This window comes from Diceros bicornis, chromosome 39, assembly GCF_020826845.1.
Source record: "Diceros bicornis minor isolate mBicDic1 chromosome 39, mDicBic1.mat.cur, whole genome shotgun sequence".
NCBI classification, from domain to species: Eukaryota; Metazoa; Chordata; class Mammalia; order Perissodactyla; family Rhinocerotidae; genus Diceros; species Diceros bicornis.
Window position 1 is genome coordinate 3,936,559 of NC_080778.1, and position 19,580 is coordinate 3,956,138.

Consider the following 19,580-nt stretch of genomic DNA (forward strand, 5'->3'; position numbering starts at 1 on the left):
TGGATATGACACCAAGAGTGCAGACAACAAAATCAAGACTAAACAAATGGAACTACATTGAGTTCTAAAACTCAATGTCTGCATGTCAAAAGAAAGAATCAACAGAGTGAAAAGGCAACCTAGGAATGGGAGAAAGCAATTGCGAATCATCTATCTAAGAAGGGGTTAATATCTGGACTATATAAGGAATTTTCACAATTTAACAACAAAATACCCCAATTAAAAAATAGGCAATGGACTTGAATAGATATTTCTCCAAAGAAGACATACAAATGCCCAATAAGTACATGAAAAGATGCTCAAATTGCTAATTATTAGGGAAATGCAAATCAAAACCACCATGAGATATCCCCTCACACCTGTTATGATGACCACTATCAGAAGAACAGAAAATAAGAAGTGTTGGCAAGGATGTGGAAAAGTTGAAACCCTTGCGCACTGTTGGTGGAAAGGTGAAATGGTGCAGCCATTATGGAAAACAGTATGGAAGTTCCTCAAAAAATTAAAAATAGAATTACTACATAACCCAGAAATCCCACTTCTAGGTAAATACCCACAAGAATTCAAAGCAGGGTCTTGAACAGATATTTGCACACGCATGTTCATCACAGCATTATTCACAATAACCAAGAGGTAGAAGCAACCCAAGTGCTCATCAACTGACAAATGGATAAGCAAAATGTGGCACATACATACAATAGAATATTATTCAGCCTTGAAAAAGAAGGAAAATTTGACACATGCTATAACATTGATGAACCTTGAGGACATCATACTAAGTGAAATAAACCAGTTACAAAAGGACAAATACTGTATGGTTCCACTCAAATAAAATATCTAAATTAGTCAAAATCATCGATGTGGGGGGTCTGGCCCCATGACCTAGTGGTTAAAGTTCCACACGCTCCACTTCAGCAGCCTGGGTTCATGGGTTTGGATCCCGGGCAGGGACATACCCCACTTGTCAGCCATGCTGTGGTGGTGATCCACATATAAAGTGGAGGAAGATTGGCGGAGATGTTAGCTCAGGGCTAATCTTCCTCAGCAAAAAAAAAAAAAAAAGGTAAAGATGGTAAATTTAACATTATTTTTTTTACAGTAATAATATAAAAAATGGATGAATTCCTTAAAAGACATAATTTTCCAAGGTTGACTCAAGAAAAGATTAAAAATCTGAATAGCTCAATATCTATTAAATAAATAAAATTTATCATGATAAACCCTCTCACAAAGAAAACTCCAGGCCCAGGTGGCTTCACTTTATTCTGCAAAATTCCATCAGATTTTTTGAGGAAAAAGTAAAACCAATTCCACAATCATTTTAAGAAAATTAAGGAGGAAGGAGCATTTCCCAATTTGTTTTATGAGGTCAGCATAACGCTGATAACCACAGGATAAAATTGCAAGAACAATATCTCTCATGAACATATTTGTAGAAATGTGTACAAAATATTAGAAAACAAAATTCAGCAGTATATAAAAAGAATAATACATCACAGCCAAAGGGAGTTTATCCTAGGAATTCATGACTGATTTAACATTCAAAAATCAATCAATGAACTGGAAACAAACAAAATGGCCTTCAATAGTTAACAATAAACAAACTTGGAATATCCATAAAACGGAATGCTACACAGCCATAACAAAAGTGTACACAACAATGTGGATAAGTTTCAAATGCGTTGTGGTGAGTGAAAGTAGCCAAGCTCCAAAGGCTGCACACTGTACGATTCTCTTTATATGATGTCCTGGAAAGGGAAAAATCAGAGCAAAGAACACAGATTGGTGGTTGCTAAAGGGTGAGAGAAATGGCTGATTTCAAAGGGCTATGAGCAGATTTCTTTCGGCTTCGTAACTGTTCTCTATCTCGATTGTGGTGGTGGTTACATATCTGTATGTATTTGTCAAAATCATAGAACTTTATACCAAAAAAAGAGTGAATTTTACTGTATATAAATTATACCTTAATAAAAAATTCAAACAATGTAATCCATTATTTAACAGGATAAAGTAGAAAAATCACATAATTATCTTAATAGATGCAGAAAAGACATTTGAAAACCTCAACACCCAGTCATCACAAAAGCTCTGAATAAACTAAAAATAAAACGAAATATCTGTAACCTGAAAAGAATATCTACAAAAAACCTAGAGTGAACATTATATTTAATGGTGAAAGACTTAAGACTTAATTCTTTTTCTCTAAGACCAGAGCAAGGCAAGAATGTTTGCTCTCAGGACTTCTATCTAAATTATCCTTTAATTTAAATATTAATCAGTGCAAAAGTCAAGAAAAAGAAATGAAAGGCATATATAGGCAAGAAATAAATAAAACTGCCTTTTCCTCTCAGGTGATAGGACCCTATACATAAAAAACCCTAATGAATCCACACACACACAAAATCTACCAGAATTAAAAAGTGAAATTAATGTCAGAGAACACTAGACCAAGACACAAAAATTTATTTCTATACACTTGCAATGAACAATTGGAAAATAAAACTAAAATATTTCTATTTACGATAACATCAAAAACATAAAATACTTTGAAATAAATATAATAAAAGATGTACAGAACTTGCACTGTGAAAACCACAAAACATTGCTAAAAGAAATTTAAAAAAACTTAAATAAATAGAGAGATAAACTATGTTCATGGATTGAAAGAATCAGTAAATTTATGATGTTAATTCTACTCATATTTATCTGTATAATCGATACAAACCTAATCAAAACCACTATAAGCATTTTTGTGGAAATCGATACATTGATTCTATATTATTTCACAATGCAAAGGACCCAGAATAGCCAAATCTAATGTGATAAAGAACAAAGTTGGCGGATTCATGCCACCTAATTTCAAGATTGATCATAAAGCAGATGTAAGCAAAACAGTCTAATATTAGCACACAGAGAAACATATATATTAATGGAGGACAACAAATGTTCCAGAAACAGACCCAAGTGTACAATGTTAATATATTCTCAATAAAGGTGTCAGGTACTTCAATGGGGATTGGATGGTCTCTTTTCAACAACTCTTGCTGGAACAACTAGCTCTCCACATGTCTCCTTGGCCCTGACCTCACATCATACACAAAAATTAACTTGAAATGAACCACAGACATAAACGTAAAAGCTAAAACCGTAAAATGTCTGAAAGAAAAAAAATAAAATCTTTGCAACGCTGGAGAGGGCAACACTTTCTCAGGACACAAAAGTCGCTAAACCTAAAAGAAAAGAAATGGTAATTTTTCATCCAAATTAAAAACTTACTCTTCAAAAGACACTGTTAGGATGAAAAGGCAAGTCACAGATTGGAAGAAAATATTGGCAATCCGTTTATCTGACAAAGAACTTGTAACCAGACTATATAAAGAACTCCAACAACTCAATAATAAGATGAATAACTCTATAATAAACAGACTCAAGATTTGAACAGAAACTTCACAAAAGAAGAAATACCAATGGCCTGTAAGCATGTGAAAAGATAGCTGGCATCACTAGTCATCAGGGAAATAAGAATTAAAACCACAATGAAATACCGCCTCACACCAACTAGAATGCCTAAAATTAAAAAGACCAACAATTCCAGATGTTGGCAAAGAGGTGGAATGACTGTAGCTCACAGGCTGCTGCTGAGAACATAAAATACCAGCTACTGTGGGAAAGGTTGGCAGTTTCCTGTGAAGTTAAATGTCCAGTAATCCCACTCCTTATGGAGTTATGAAGAGAAACGAAAACATACCTTCACGCAAAATTTGTACACAAATGTTAATAGCAACTTTAGTTACAATGGTTTCAAACTGGAAATAACCCAAATGTCAAGAACAGAGGAATACACAAACATATTAGTGTCTATCCATACAATGAAAATGTATTCAGCAATAAAAGGAAAGTAACCACCGATACCTAGGGGATGAACGCATCTCAAAAACATTCTGTTGCACAAAAGAAGCCAGACACAAATGATTATTTATTGTGTGATTCCAATGGTATGATTCTAGAACAGGCCAAACTAATAGTGATAGAAATGAGACCAGTGTATGCCTGGGGCTGGGGGGGGTGGAGTATGGATCTGACTGCAAAGAGGAACAGGGGAACATTTTAGGGGTGTCTTGACTGTGGAGGTCACAACTGGTATAACATTTGCCCAAATTCGTCAGACTGCACACTTACAATGGGTGCGTTTTATTGTGTGACATTATACCTCAATAAAGTTGATCCCCCACAAAGAAAAGCATAACTTGATCCTCTTGTACCAGTGAAAATTTGCTGAAGAATCAGCAGGCATTATTCTTTTCTCCCTTTTGTATACCGTACAAATGTGTTCTCATTCATACAGATGCTTGAGATGGTTTTAAGAACACTCGCTCTGCTTTTCCCAATTTTTAAGGTTATTAAATAAAACAAAATATAAAGATCTTTTCTTTATATAGAGAAAAATATCCCTAGCACTTGATGTCAGTCTCTCAGCAGTTTCCTACAGTTGACACTTGTGAAAGCCAAAGAAAAGAGAATGCAGACCGTAACTATTTACTCCTTGTGTTTTATCCGGCACAGAGGGAAATGGTCAGAGCAGTTTTGGATGCTCCTATCTGTTGGCACTCAAATGCAAGGCCACTGTGAAGTGTGTCATGTAATAAAATGAACTGTAATATGTTCATATGTCGGGCTGGGGAGAAAAATTCACAGTGATACTCCCCATATTTAGAGGTCAGATGGTTTCTCTGAAAACACCACACACACGTTATAAAATTACATCAGCCAAACAGTAGACAAACTACAGATTTTGTTGATAGCATTCAGTTATATTTTTCTTTAATTTGTGATCTTAAAACTTTTTATTTTTCAGAATATACCTGAATTTCAAAAGGGCTGAAAGGCAAGTTGAAAAATCCTCCTCACTCACTCCATCCTTCCCAGGGTGGCTCATGACCTCGCAACTTCTTTTTCACCATCATCTGATAAAGGATTTGAAACAAAGTGGGGAAAGGTTTTGATAAATTTGAAATAGGAGGTTCTTTGCATTAACGAAGAACTCCGCTTATCAAACGGTGTTGCTCCCTGGTGTCCAACGCGTGAGCCCCATCGTAAGGAGGGATTTGCCCCCCGCCATGGCTGCGAGGCGGATGGGATTGCAGCAGCGTGAAAGGGAGGCTCCTCACTGTTAGGCTAATCCACAGCACCCAGGGTGTGGACGGGAAGCAGATTTCCAGATATTCACAGGCCCCTGTTTAAAACTCCTGCATGTCCCAGGAAAACTGACCGACCATAGGGACTGAATAAAGCCCTTCTACAGCACAAATGCCATGTTTTCCCTAACTCTCCTCTACCTGCTTCCGTGGGCTGAGAAAAAGATTCCCATTTGCCTCCTTTGTGCCGTACATAGTAGCCTGCTTGCCGCTGTGTCAAGTGAACGGAAGACAGAACGGTGTATTATATTGGAAAGAACATGTTGATTGCATGCCACACCCACAGTCCCCTCTGAACCACAGTGCAAGGTTGGCTTCTCATGTGCAGGCCACCACGTGAGTCTGTCTCTCTGACCACAATGGATTGGGATAATGGAGCCCAAGGCTGCCTGGCCTGACACCAGTGGTGAGTGACCCATGGGCCCTTCCATCCCTTCCTTAGGGAATATGACTCGGGCACACATGGGTGCATACACATGTGCACATACAGCACGCACAAGACATGCACACATGTGTACACAGAGATACACATGCATACATACATGCACACATGTACACGCACACACGCACGCTGGCGCAGAGGACTCGAGAGAGCGGCAGGCAGGTCCCTCAGAAGGGTAGCTTGAGGAGTGATGGGGGCAGCTCATGGAAGTGTCTGCCACATGATAGCAGAAACAGTGTGGCAGGGCCAGAGGACAGGCGAGCTGGTCAGCTCTTGGCCCTGGACAGCGGGATCAGTGGCCAGGAGAGGTGGGTGGCCGGGTTTCTCCTGGGCGGACCAGTGTCACCTCAGTGTGCAGGACAGACCAGAGACCCCGACTGGGCACGGGGGCGGACGCCTGGGAATGTTCACTGGTACACACACTCATGTATAGACGTCCCAGGCCACGTTGCAGAGTCACTCCGGTCTTTGCTGGGTCTCCTCGAGCCTGGCATGGGTGCCGTGCCCTGAGGTGTCTATCGTGCCCTCTGTCTGACAGGCCTTGTAGAGCACCTTCTGGTTTTCTTCACAAGAGTTCTGGGAACTAAGTCAAATTTAAAGACAATTCTGTTTTAAGCTGCGCAGCCTTTTGTTTCTTTAATGACCGAGTGTTCCTTTCCGTAGGAGAGCACGATGACGTTTAAGCACGAACCTGGACGGGGCCACCGCGAGCTCCGCGGCTCCCGGACGGCGGTGGCGGCCCGCCGGCGCCTTGCTGCTCGGTACCAGCAGCCGAGGCCTGCTGACCTCCAGCCACCTCTGCCGGCCGAGAGGAGCAGGGAACCGCGTTTTTCTCGTGTGCATGGAGCAGCAGCTCGGCTCGGGGCAGCGAGTGCCTGCGTCTGAAGTGCCAATCACAGAACACTGCTTTCCCCTCCCCATGGGCCTTTGGGTCCCTTTGTAAACTCCGCCTTTTTCAGGAACTCTGTTCCCTGGAGCTCCAGTGCAGTGGCAGTCACACCGGCTGTTCTGTCACAATACTGACCCTCTGCTAACCTCTGGGGCTTCACTGTCTGCCCTCCATCCTTCCCACTTGAGTGCCAAGCAGATGGGGCATCACAGACTCAGGTGTTCAGTTTTCATTCGTCATCTCACCCGTCACCATAATTTGTAGCCAAGGCCCACCTGGTTCTCCATTCATTCATTCATTCATTTATTCATTATTCATCATTCGTATACTGTAGCAGAGTCACATGACAAAGCATTTAAGAGCATGGATCTGGCACCAGGTTGCCAGGATTCAAATCCTGACTCCGCTACTTACTAGCTGTGTGACCCAGGACAAGCTCCTCCACCTCTCTGGGCCTTGGTTTTCTCACCTGTGAAGTGGGGGATACTTGTATCTTCTCACGGGGTTGTCATGTGGATTAAATAAATGTACCCCCATGATGCATTTGGAAGATTTGGGCAGGCAGTATAGCCCCTCTTCTCAGTGTTCACTCCCTCGGAGAAGCTCCAGCCCCAGGAGGCTCTGTTTATTCTAGAGCAGTGGACTGGGTGGGGTTTTACAGTTAAAGTGAGAGCCACATAGTAGGCATGCAATAAACTATTTGTTGAATAAATATATTAAAGGATACAAATTAATATTTTGTTCCCCAAAGTTGTTCAGAGAAAAGGAAAAGAGTGAGTTATGACAACGTTGATTGTATGAGAATGGACCAGTCGTCTCTGAAACCAGAAAGGTTTCCAGATTCCATTTCTTATTTTTTGAAAAGGTGGCACAGGAGAAGACACAATGTCACCTGTTGCAGCGGGAGGAAAAGTGGCTTGTCCGAGGCTGGTCAATGCACAGCCGGGACAAAGCTCGGTTTCCTGCCTCCTGGTCTGTGGTCACTGCTGCCTGTCAACTGAGAAGACCCAGCAGAGACTCGAGAGGCCAATGGGCCTTCATGAGAGACAGCCACGGAGGGCGGCGTGCCTGCTTCTCTGAAGCGAGGACTGTGGGGCACAGGGCAGAGCTCATGTGGGACCCCAGGCCAGGCCTTCCTGAGGACGTGCACGGCCTTGGGGGCCTGGAGTGCACAGGTGACCCCATCCTGCAGGCTCTGGACACAGTAGCTGCCTTGTCCTCCTGCAGGGAGATGAAGAGACTCAGGGCTCCTCCATTGATGGACCTTTGAAGCACCTATGGTTGTGACTTGTGTCTTAGTATTATAAGAAATAACCATTATCTTTAGTGATTGCTTCTACATAGGCACCCGCTAAGGGTATTATGTTATTTAATGTTTAGAACCACCTTCTGACATAGGAAATGTTTTTGTAGTCATTGATTAGAGGGGTAAGGAAGGTCAGAGCCCAAGAAAGTGAGGGGCTGACTCACTACCTCGTAGAGACCGTAGGGAGGTGGGTGGGGGACCTGCGCTGGATCTGGGGAGCCCCGGGCAGACCATTGGTGGACACCGCACTGGAGCAAGGCCAGGCCAAGCAGGGCTGGGAGAGAGGGCGTTCCAGGTCAGGGTTCACAGCAGGAGCAGAGGCCTCGAGCACAGGGCGTGTTTGGAAAAGAAACAAATGCTTCTTATGACCTCCTTTGGAGTCAGCTCCAAAGTTTGCCTGCAAAGCTGTTTGCTCTTTGAAGAGAAATAAGATCACTTAAGGTTTCTGTAACTTTATTTTTTACAGAAAAAGAAAATAAATACAACTATTATTATTCCTATCCTTCCCAGGAATGTGAGGCCAGGCTAGTTAAACATTTGCAGTTTATTTGAGCAGAGGGATCCTGTTAAACATGGAGAATTCCTTTTTTTTTCCCGAAAGCAGCTGCTGAATTTTAGAAACACGTAATGTGCGCTCTCTCTGCACCCGACAGAATCAAGTGACGGCCTATTGGACAGCAAAGGACGCCCACAGGAGGCAGACGGTCTGAACTTCGGTCCCACGCGGACAGCAGCTGGCTCCACGGCAGGGCCTGGCGGCAGGCCCATCTGCGCACTGTCCAGTGTGTCCTGTCCCTCTCCGGGCGCCTTTCCATCACCATCCACTCATTCCTCCGTCTCACACACCCAGCGAGTGCCCACACGGGGGGCAGGGCGGATGGGCTCCCGACTCCACGGAGTATGTTCCATTCCAAGAAAGCCTTTCTCACGGAGCACAGACACCCCCTCTAACCTATACTGCTCCTTTTAGGCAATTAAGCCTTAAGATGTGAATCTAGCTCCAAAAAAACCAGAAGCATTGTATTAGAGAATTTTTTTAAGATAAAAAGTATTCAAACCCCCAAAGAAGAGAATGTCTATTTCTCTGTATCCTTCCCAGCCCGTGTGAATTGCTAAAACCATTTTGGAAAGAAATCTTGCAATATATTGCCTATTAAGATGAGAGGTACTCATGCTCTCTGACTCACCAATCCCACTTTTAGGAATCTATCCTACAGAATAAAAGTCTATAAGCACCAGAGCACAAAGATTGTTATTTTCAGAACTTAAGTGACAAATAAGGTAAATAAACTTCAGTGTTCATCAGTGGGGGCAGAGTTGAATAAATTATTCCAAGTCTGCTATGGAATTTTGTGCATCTATTAAAAATAGTGAATCAGTGATATTGGAATTGATCTGATGGGATGGCCGTTGTTTAGTGAAACAAAACAAGTTGCTGAGCAACGCGTGCATAATCAGTTTATGTCAAAAGCAATAACAACAGTCTATGTGTCTGAGCAAAGAAAAACAGAAGAATGTAAACAGAGAAATGAGATGGAGAGGGTTATCATGGAGGGGACATTATGAACGATTTTCATTATATATATCTTCTATTTTTTTAACTTGTTACAGCAAACATAAAGTACTTTTAAAATGAGAAAAGAAAAGAAAAAAGTCAAATGATTTAGCAAAGTCAGTAACAACAGAAACAAGACAGAAAAAGACTCCTAGGACCCCCGCTAATGGGGTGTTTCAGTCTCTCAGGAGAGGCCGCGTGTGCCAGGCCCGGGGTCAGCAGGCTTTCCTGTAATGAGCTGGAGAGCAAACATGCTCGATTATTAGCGCCACTTGGGTCCCTGCTGCAGCCACTCACGCCTGCTGTTTGCAGCTCCAAGGCAGCCAGATGTCAATGAATACGTCAACACAATCCATAAACTAAGGAGTGTGGCCCGCTTCCCACAAAACTTTATTTTTGGACACTGAAATTTGAATTTCATAGAATTTTTATGTATCACGAAATATTATTCTTCTTTTGATTTTTCAACCTTTTAAAAATGTGAAAAACTCCAGGCCACTCATGTTAGGAAATCAGATGGAACCAGCACATTCAACTTTAGAAAAACAGCCCTATCATCCCCATGTGGATGAATGAAACCAGGAAGACCAGGTCTAATTAAGACAGTTGCGTGGTTAACCAGGTTCTTGTCATTTGCCACTGACTAGGCGCCTTGAGAAACTCAAGGGTGGGTTTGGAAGCAATTAACTGTTTCTCCAAGTTGTTTTTTTCCTTTGTGTGTTAAGGAGATGTAACCACCAACCACCCTGAAACTGACCAAGCCTCACCACAAGAGCTACGCCCCTGACCTTTGCCTTACCTCTCATGCTGGATCTCTCTGGGAGGAGCGCAAGCCTCATTACTGTAACCTGCAGGGTGTGTGGAAGCGTGTTTTCCAACTGAGCCCGTGCAAGCAAATACCCTCCTCTCCCTTTTGAATATTCATTCCCCATCCTAAATAAAAGTTCCTGCTTCCCTTTGTTCGAGGATGCCATGACTTTGGAAATGATTCCTCATGGCCTCCTATTTGCTGCAAATACACTTCACTTTGTGAGACAACTTCCATTGGTGTAGAGTCTTACTTAACGCACCATGAGGCGAGCTCACTTGGTTCAGTAACAGAATCAGCACATTCAACTTTAGAAAAATGCAGCCCTCTCATCCCCACATGGATGGATTAGACCAGGTCTAATTAAGAAAATTCCGTGCTTAGCCAGGTTCTTGCCCCTAAGACACCAGCAGACAGGCCATGACTTGGAGGAAGAGGGCCTTCTGGAGCCGCCCCGAATTTGCTGTGATGTTCGATCAGCTGAAGGCTGCTGGTCTGCCCCTGCTGTCCATCCCAGCGTGTGTCCAAGGCCGGTATGCGCTGGGACTGTGCAAGCCGTTGAAACCTCAGAGGACCTTTCCAACGTGATTGTGAGCGGGAGGTGTTCCTCCGGCCTGGTGAGCCAGCACAACCCTAGGCCAGCTTTCCCGAACAAATGAGGCTGACTTTCCACTAGTCATCACAGTTTCTCCATTTCCACCCACCCATGAGTCGATGATGATGTGCTTTCGAAGTAGCACACTGATGAGGAAACAGGAAGGACTGTCCTCGCCACAACTGCAGGACAGGGGAGGGGAGTGACTGAGGCCAGAGAGACAGCGGACGCAGCGAGGGAAGGTGGGGCAACGGCGCCCTGAGCGGCAGCGTGGACCTGGCACCAACAGAGACACGGCTGCAGAATGAGCAGGAGGGTGGGACCCTCCTTTCCCACTCAGAACTTGGGTGACCAGAGATAAGGACACAATTAAAGCTGTCTTTTCTCCAATGGGCCCTCCAATGGACATGACTTTATTCAGATACTGTGCTACCCCAAAACGGAGAGTTGAATGGTCTTTCTTTTGTTCAGACCATGTATTTTGCACAAATACCACTTGGATGAAATTTTCCACACCTTTAGCAGATCTCTGCCGATCCTACTAAAGTTAAAACACCGTTAAAGGTAAGAAGAGCATTTGGGCGTTAATATACAGCGCTACATCAGGTCATAATCAGAGAGCAACTATCCATAAAGCCTGCTGTTGATCTCAGAAATGATCTGGCATCATTCTTGGCTTCAGACCAACAGCCACTCTGGAATCACCATGGCGACTGTGTTCTCAGGGTGCTGGGCCACATTTTTAGGGAAAAAATAGGATTGTTTCTTTCAAAATTTAAAAGCTGCCTGCAACTTTAAAGAATGTTCGTTTTGAGTTGAACTTTCTCTAGGTATTGATGAAATTTGTTCAGAATGAAGATGTCTCTGTTCGAAAAACAGAACAAAACCTGCAGAGACAAAACAAAACTGGAGACAGCGTGTGTGCACAGGACAGGGGATGGGGGGGCGCCCCTGGGCTCGCTCTTGGTGGGGAACCAGGGAGAGGAGCAGGGCTGGAGGAGCGAGCTGGGCGTCGCCCGCTCTGCGCTGCACAGGCCCCGGTGCCCTGCGGTCACAGCTGGCAGACGACTCCGGGGCAGCCCTCAGCACAGCTCGGAACACACCTGGAAACCAGCTCCTCTCCTGTCCAGGCAGCAGAAAGCGGCCTTTAGAGGCGCAGGCTGTCGAGTTCGCGAGTCTTGGCTTCAAGTTCCGTCCCTGTGGCTGTGAGCGTGGACGGTCCTCGGCCTTTCCGATTTCCACTTGTAGCTCTGCATCTATTAGACGAGGACAGTCTCAGCGCCTGGCACTCGGGGTGTGAGGACTGATTTACACAGCAGGGGAATCTCTTATCTGGGGCCTGGCTCATGATAAAATCCTAACAGCTGGCGGTCGTTATTTTTATTAGGTTTAGTGCGAGTGTGGCTAAATTTTAACTTGGCTGAGAAAGGTTTGCCAGGTTTTATCTTAAGTGAAGACTTCTCCTTAAATTGTCCACAGGATCCTTCCTGTTTCTGCTCCTGATATGCTTGGGAGCTGGAAGGAGCACTTTCAGTGGGGGCGGGGGGCGAGGGAGGACGGGTGCCCCCCACCCGGGCCTCAGTCACAGATAGGGGGCCATGACAGTGTCCTGATTAGGATGCCAGCTGACCAGCCCAGAAGAACTCCATGACCACAACCAATGTAGGAAAAACTCCAAAACACAAGTCTTCAATGCTCTCCTCTCATGGCTCCTGGAGGGATGAAGGGACAAAGAACCATAAAACAGCCCACGTGTCCCCGTGGTCTAGGTGGGTCAGAGTCTGGCCTGTGTGATCTTCCCACAGTCCTCCAGGTCCACAGGGTTACTCTGGGGTACAGGTGAAGGGGGTGTGACAGAGGGCAGGAGGGAGGGGAGGGGGGAGGGGAGAGGGGAGGGCAGGCCGGGATTGTGGATTCTGAAACTATAAGGTGTTAACTTCTGACTGTTACACAGGATTATTAGTGAAGGAATAGAAACAGCATAAAATATGGCTTCTGTTTGTTTTTCAGATTAGCCACGGCATGTTTCTCTTTCTTTACCTTCTAAACAAACAAGCAGAAATTGAGGAAAGAGGTTGCTAGTTCCCCTGGGTGTCCCCCTCCCGACGGCAGGGGGAGACTCACCTGCTGCTGTCTGATGTGGGGAGGACCTGCTCCCACAGCAGTCAGGCGGGACGTCCGTGTCACCTGAATGGCTCTAATATCACGTGCACCCAGTCCTGTCCCTTGGCTCAGCTGGGTGAACCCCGCCCGGCTCCCTCACCTGACCCCATGCGTTCCAACAAAACCCAAACACACCAGGTCTGTCCCCTCCTTCTTCCCTCCATTCTAAGGCCAACTGCCAAACCCTAACCCTAAATCTGGCCCTAAACCTGACCCAGGCGCTGACCCTGACCCCAGCCTTAGCCCTGACCCTAGTCCTGACCTTGACCTTAGCCCTAACCCAGGCCCTGACCCTGAACCTGACCCTGGCCCTGACTCTGACCTTGGCCCTAACCCAGGCCCTGAACCTAAGCCTGATGGGTCCTGGCACTGACCCTGGCCCTGACCCCAGCCCTAGCCCTGACCTGACCCTGGCATGGCCTGAGGGGCCTACAGGAAGTAAGCAGAATCCTGCCCACTGTGGACACTGGGGCTGCTCTCAGGCTGGGAGATCAGTTTAGTGTCAGCCCTCCCCAGGTTAGGTGGACGCTGGACCCCGAGGGCCATTCACCTGTAACTGACACCTGTCCTGGGTTTGGAAAACCATGGGAGGCTGTAACTTGCTCAGACCTTGGGTCTCCCTTAGATGTAGCCCCCCACTCCTTGTCTGGGCCCAAGGGACCCCCTCTGGGAGGGCGGTGAGCATGGACTGGGTGTAAGGCATGTAGGTGGTGCCAAGGATGACACAAAGACTGTCTCCAACGGTCCTGACCTCGAGGACAAACACTCTCCTGGCCCTCAGCCGTTCCCTGGACCTAACCCTGACACTGACAGGGATGTGCCACACCCATGTGCTGTTCCCAAAGGTGTGCAGGTGCACGTTTACATGTAAATGGGCACACAACTTTATGAACACGTTTCTCATTACCTGTTTTCTCCATCTTCAGATAATAAAACCTCACTGAGAATCAAGCAGACTGTATGAAGTGACCTGGCATAACAAAGGGAGGAGCTCTGCTCCTGGCCCTGCCACAGTTCTCAGAGGCCAGGCCTTTTCTTCTTCCTCTGGGAGTCTGTCCTGAGGGCGTGGACTCACGCCCACCCCACAGTGTGCAGGCAGGTGGGATGCAAAGCACCATTGCTCTCCTGGGCAGATCCTCATAGCATGCTGGCTCTGAATTCCTTCCTTATCTGGTGACTCACAGAAGGGGCCCGCCCATGTTGATGGAAGAGATGGACAATCTCTGGGCCTGACAGACGCGGGTGGGGTCACTTGGCAAGCGGTGGATCTTAGACAGGGCACCCCCAGTCTTGGTTGCCATCCTTAGATCCAGCTTCATTTAGTTTGGTCATCGCCCGGCTCCCAGCTGAGCCATCACAAGAAAAGGAGCTGTGGGTCAGAGAGGACCATGGGCATCAACAGCAGGGACAAGTCAAGAGTAGATTGGCTTTAAAGAAAAGGTCAAAGAATGCACACTGCCATCTGATGGCAGTCATCTTGGCTCCAGGTGCTTCTCCTGAGTCATGACTGGAAAAGGTAGGAGAAGGGTGAATAGTCCTCTGGAACTTCAACTACAGTAGAAACAGATATTTTTTTAAAGTATATTTGATGACCCAGAAACATAATATATTTCCAGTTGTTTCAGTCAGGGTAGGCTAGATACGCTGGGGTAACAAACATACCCAAAATCTTAGTGGTATCTAGTAATAAAATTTCTCTCTCCCCATCTATATGAGAAGTGAAGGTCATGGAGACCAGGCTGATGGTGGCCCCCTCTTGACACATTACTTAGGGCTGTATTTATGTCCTGCTGGACTGCAAGGTGAGCGTAGGAATTAGTCAACAGCCTTTTTCTGCCCCCATTTAAAAAAATGAAGCTTTCTATCTTCTGCAGTCACGGGTGCAGAAGGAAGGGAACGTGGTAAATGGCATTCTGGCCGCTGAGGTTTCCGCCTGGATGTGACAGACATCACTTCTGTTCCAACTCATTGACTGAAGCACGTCACACGGCCACATCCAACTTCTTAAAGGCTGGAAAGAGCATCCTCTCCTGTAGCTGCAAGGGCAAGAGGCAGGATGTGTAAATGGCCCTAGTGAATATCCCACCAGATTTGTAGAGGAGAAAAACGTGTCTGAAGATGTTTGAAGAAATATATATATATATATATATTTATATATATATATATATACACACACACACACATACATCTATCTATGAAATATGTTTATGGTGACTCTCTCTTAGTGTCACATTATTGTAGTGATTTCCATATTCTTTTAAATTTTCTGTACTTTACGTATTTTTACAACCAACATTATTTTATAATTTAAATTAAACTTGTTTTTCCCGAAGAGTGTTATACACAGGCAATCTGAGTAGCTGTGGGAAGGCTCTGTATGAAGTCGCATCTAGTTATCTCTACACTTGTCACAACAAACATCAGGACAGGCCTTCCCTTAGGAAAGCCCCATCCCTCTCAAAGGCCCCACAGGCACACAGCCGGTGGTGGACCCCACTCAGAAGTGCAGCCCTGGCGTCCTCTTCCTGGGGGGGGGCGCCGGGGGCCTCTGCCACCACCTCCAGTCATGCTGTTTATTAAGAAATAATAACACAATAAGACAGGAACAACCTGGAAGTTATTTACTTTAAACCTTGGCTATAGGGATAAAGGCTGAAGCAATTCGACGGGGATGTAAGGGACTCAGGAGTAATGGAAAGGAGGCCAGTCTGAAATCTATGCTTTCCGCCAGGCAAAAAGGAAAAGGAGTGATTTTTATTTTTTTATCTTGTTGGGAACTGAGGAAATCATGTCATCGTCCTGTTTTTTTCTAGATTTACTCGAGTCCCCGTATTTGCCCCTGAGGTGGAGGTCATTCCTCCGTGTTGATGGAGCCGGCTGAGTCACCGGGGAGATTTATTAACGAAGGCTCTTGCTTGTATTTCAATGCAGCTTTGCCAGGAACAGTGCTGGAAGAAGAAAAGGCAGCTTTCAATTAAATGAGGAAAGTGTTCAGACAACGATTAGGGGCGGGCTGAAGAGGTGAAGGTCGTTTTTTTCTGCCAGATGGGGTCTCAGAGATGTTTTCCGTCTCCCCGGGCATAACCCCACCCAAACCCACCTCTCGCCAAGGGAGACTTGCTTTCGGAAGTGTCTGAATGATCCGCTTTGGGGGATCTAAACTTGTCTGTTTGTCCGAGAGAAATGTTTGAGCGTGAATGAGCTTAGTTTGACTGTGAGTTGTTCTTATTCCTTTTCCTTTATGAGGGTCTCAGTATAAAGGCGTGATCTGGAGGGACTGACAGCCTGGCTCAGCACCAAGGCCATGAACAGAAGACGCTTAAGAGAGATGCCCATCAGGAAGTTAAATTCAGCCCTGACCTAGGAGCACCTCAATATAGAGTCCCACCGACGGTGTGCAAGTCCCGTAGCCAGGTGGTTGGTGGCCACGTAAAGGGGCTTCCTAGCTGCGAGACCGCCTCTCGGTGTGGCGCCCGGGAATGCCAGACACGGCTCTCTCTGCGGAACACATCGCTCAAGTGTTTTCCAAAATCATGATTTTATTATGAGATACATCAAGCCTACAGAAAAGTGTAGGAAATAGTATAAAAAACAACTGTGCATGCACCACCCAGCTTTACCAAATTGTATCGCTTAGCCATATTTGCTTCACGTGTTTTAAAACCTGGATTAAAAACATCACGTACTTAGCCAGGCGCTCTGCGTGACCTTCCCCGAGGCCGTTCCTCGTTCCACTTCCCCAGAGGCAGCCGTTACTCTGAATTTGGTGTTTGTCATTCAATGGTGTGTTTTTATACTTTTATTACATATGTATGTTTGCGTAAACAGAGTACAATTATTTTGTGTTTTTTAAACTGTATATAAATGTCATCGCACTGTATGTGTAGTTCTGAAATTTACTTTTTTTTAACTTAATATTATATTTTTTTAGCTTTATGCAGTTTTGGTTCATTCATTGTAACACTGTACATATCATGTTCAATTGAGAATATATCACCACATAGTCTTTCATTTTTCTTCCTCCTGAAGAAAATTTATGTATTTCTAATCTCCCTATCACAAAGAGTGGTCTCAGTTTGGTTTCGTTCCTTGTCACGTGTTTGTCTGGTTTTGGTATCAGGGTGACACTGGCCTCACAGAGTGCTTTGGCAAGTATTCCCTCTTCTTCAGGATTCTTGAAGAGTCTGTGTATGGCTGGTATTATTTCGTCCTTAAATATTGGTGGAATTCACCAGTGAAGATACTGGAGTTTTCTTTGTGGGAAGGTTTTTAACTCCAGATTCGTTTTTGTTAATAGATATAGAGGTATTGAAGTTGCCTCTATTACTTGAGTGAGTTTGGTAGTTTGTGTCTTTCAAGGAATTCATCCATTTTGTCTAAATTTCAGAATCTCTTAGCCTGCATTTGTTCATATACTTCCTTATCCTTTCATTACTTTTGTAGTGATATCATATCTCAACTGTGATATTGGTGTGTTGTGTCTTCTCTCCTTTTTCCTCTGATCAATCTGGCTAAATGTTTATCAATTTTATTGATCACCTCAAAGAACCAGCTTTTAGTTTCCTTAATTATTGTTCTCCTGTTTTCTATTTCATTGAGTTCTGCTCTGATGGGGTTCAAGATACCCTACCCCAAAATACGGCACCTTGGTATAACAAATGTCTTAAGCTGAAAGAGATTGATGAAGCGGCAGAAGGAGGAACGTCTCTCCGACCTCCCCCCTCCTCGCCCCTCTTCCTTGAAAGCAGGAGATAAATTTCCCCTGTGAGAGGCACCCTCCCTGTACCAGGAGGAGGGGAGACATCCTTATCACCAGAGACGGGGAATTTAGGGTCGAGAAGGCTGTGTAAACAAACCTTGTTAAACTAACTCTTATCTTCCTGCTTACTTCTTCACCATTTACCACTCCTAGCCCAAATCCCTTTGCCTTGTCAATTCTTTACAAATTTGTTGTTTCTTTGTCTAAAAGGTATAAAAGCTTCCTGCTCTGGTCACTTCTTCATTCTCTTCATTCTCTTGTGAAGGGTCCTGTGCACATGCAAAAATTCAATAAAATGTGTATGCTTTTCTCCTCTTCATCTGTCTTTCTCAGTTTAATTTTCAGACCCAACCAGGGACCCTAGGAGGGTCGAGAAAGACTTTTTCCCCACCCCCAGTGCCAATTTTGAGTTTTTCCTATCTTCTGTCACTTTCGGTTTAATTTACTCTTCATTTCCTAGTTTATTAAGGTGAAAACCAAAGTCGTTGATTGGAGATGTTTCTTTTTTTTAACGCAGGTATTTAGTGCCATACATTTCTGCTTGCTTCTTGCTGTAGTGACATCGCACAGATTTTGATATGATTTCATTTTTATTCTGTTCATAAGATTTTCTTTTTTCCCCTGGTTTTATTGAGATATAACCAACATATAACATTGTAATAGTCCAGGTGTACAAACATAATGATTTGACACAATATACATTGCAAAATGATCACCACAATAGGCCTAGTTAACATTCGTCACCACACAGTTACAAATATTTTTTTCTTGTGATGAGAACTTTTAAGATCAACTCCCTTAGCAACTTTCAAATATGCAATACAGTGTTATTAACTATAGTCACCATGCTACACATCACATCCCCAGGACTTATTTATCTTATAACTGGAAGTTTGTATCTTGTGACCCATTCACCCATTTCACCCACCCACCATCTCCTGCCTCTGGCAGCCACAAATCTGTTCTCTGTTTCTATGAGTTTGGTTTTTTCAGATTCCACATATAGGTGAGATCATAGAGTATTTGTCTTTCTCTGACTTATTTCACTGAGCATAATGCCCTCAATGTCCACCCATGTTGTCACAAATGGCAGGATTTCCTTCTTTTTTATGACTGAATAATATTCAGTTGTGTGTATATATGTGTATATACACATATACACTACAATTTCTTTACCCATTTATCCATCGATGGACGCTTAGGTTGTTTCCATGTCTTGGCTATGGTGGATAACGCTGCAATGACCATGGAGGTACAGATGTCTCTTCAGCCCTCATAGCCTCAGACATTTCTTCTATACCCCACCTCCCTCCTCTTCTCCCTGGATTCCAGTTTCATGTATATTAGGTTGCTTGAAGTTGTCCCACCGCTCACTGATGCTCTCCATTTTTTTAAATTATTTTTTCTCTCTGTGCTTCATTTTGGATAGTTTCTATTGCCGTATCTTCCAGTTTACTTTCCTTCTGCAATGTCTAATCTTCTCTTAATCCCATCCAGTGTATTCTTCATCTCACACATGGCAGTTTTCGTCGCGAGAAGTTTGATTTAGGTCTTTTTTATGTCTTCCATGTCTCCACTTAGTTTTTTGTACACGTGGAATACAGTTATGGTAACTGTTTAATGCCCCTGTCTGAGAATTCTAACATCTGTGTCAGTGCTGGGTCTGATCAGACTGACTGATTTTCACCTCATTATGGGCAGTATTGCTTCTTTACGTGCCTGGTAACTTTTTACGTGCCTAGTAACCCTTGATTGGATGCCAGACTTCGTGAATTTTACCTTGCTGGGCGCTGGATGTTTTTACATTCCTGTAAATATTCTTGAGCTTTGTTTTGAGACACAGTTATGTTTCTTGGAAACGGTTTGAT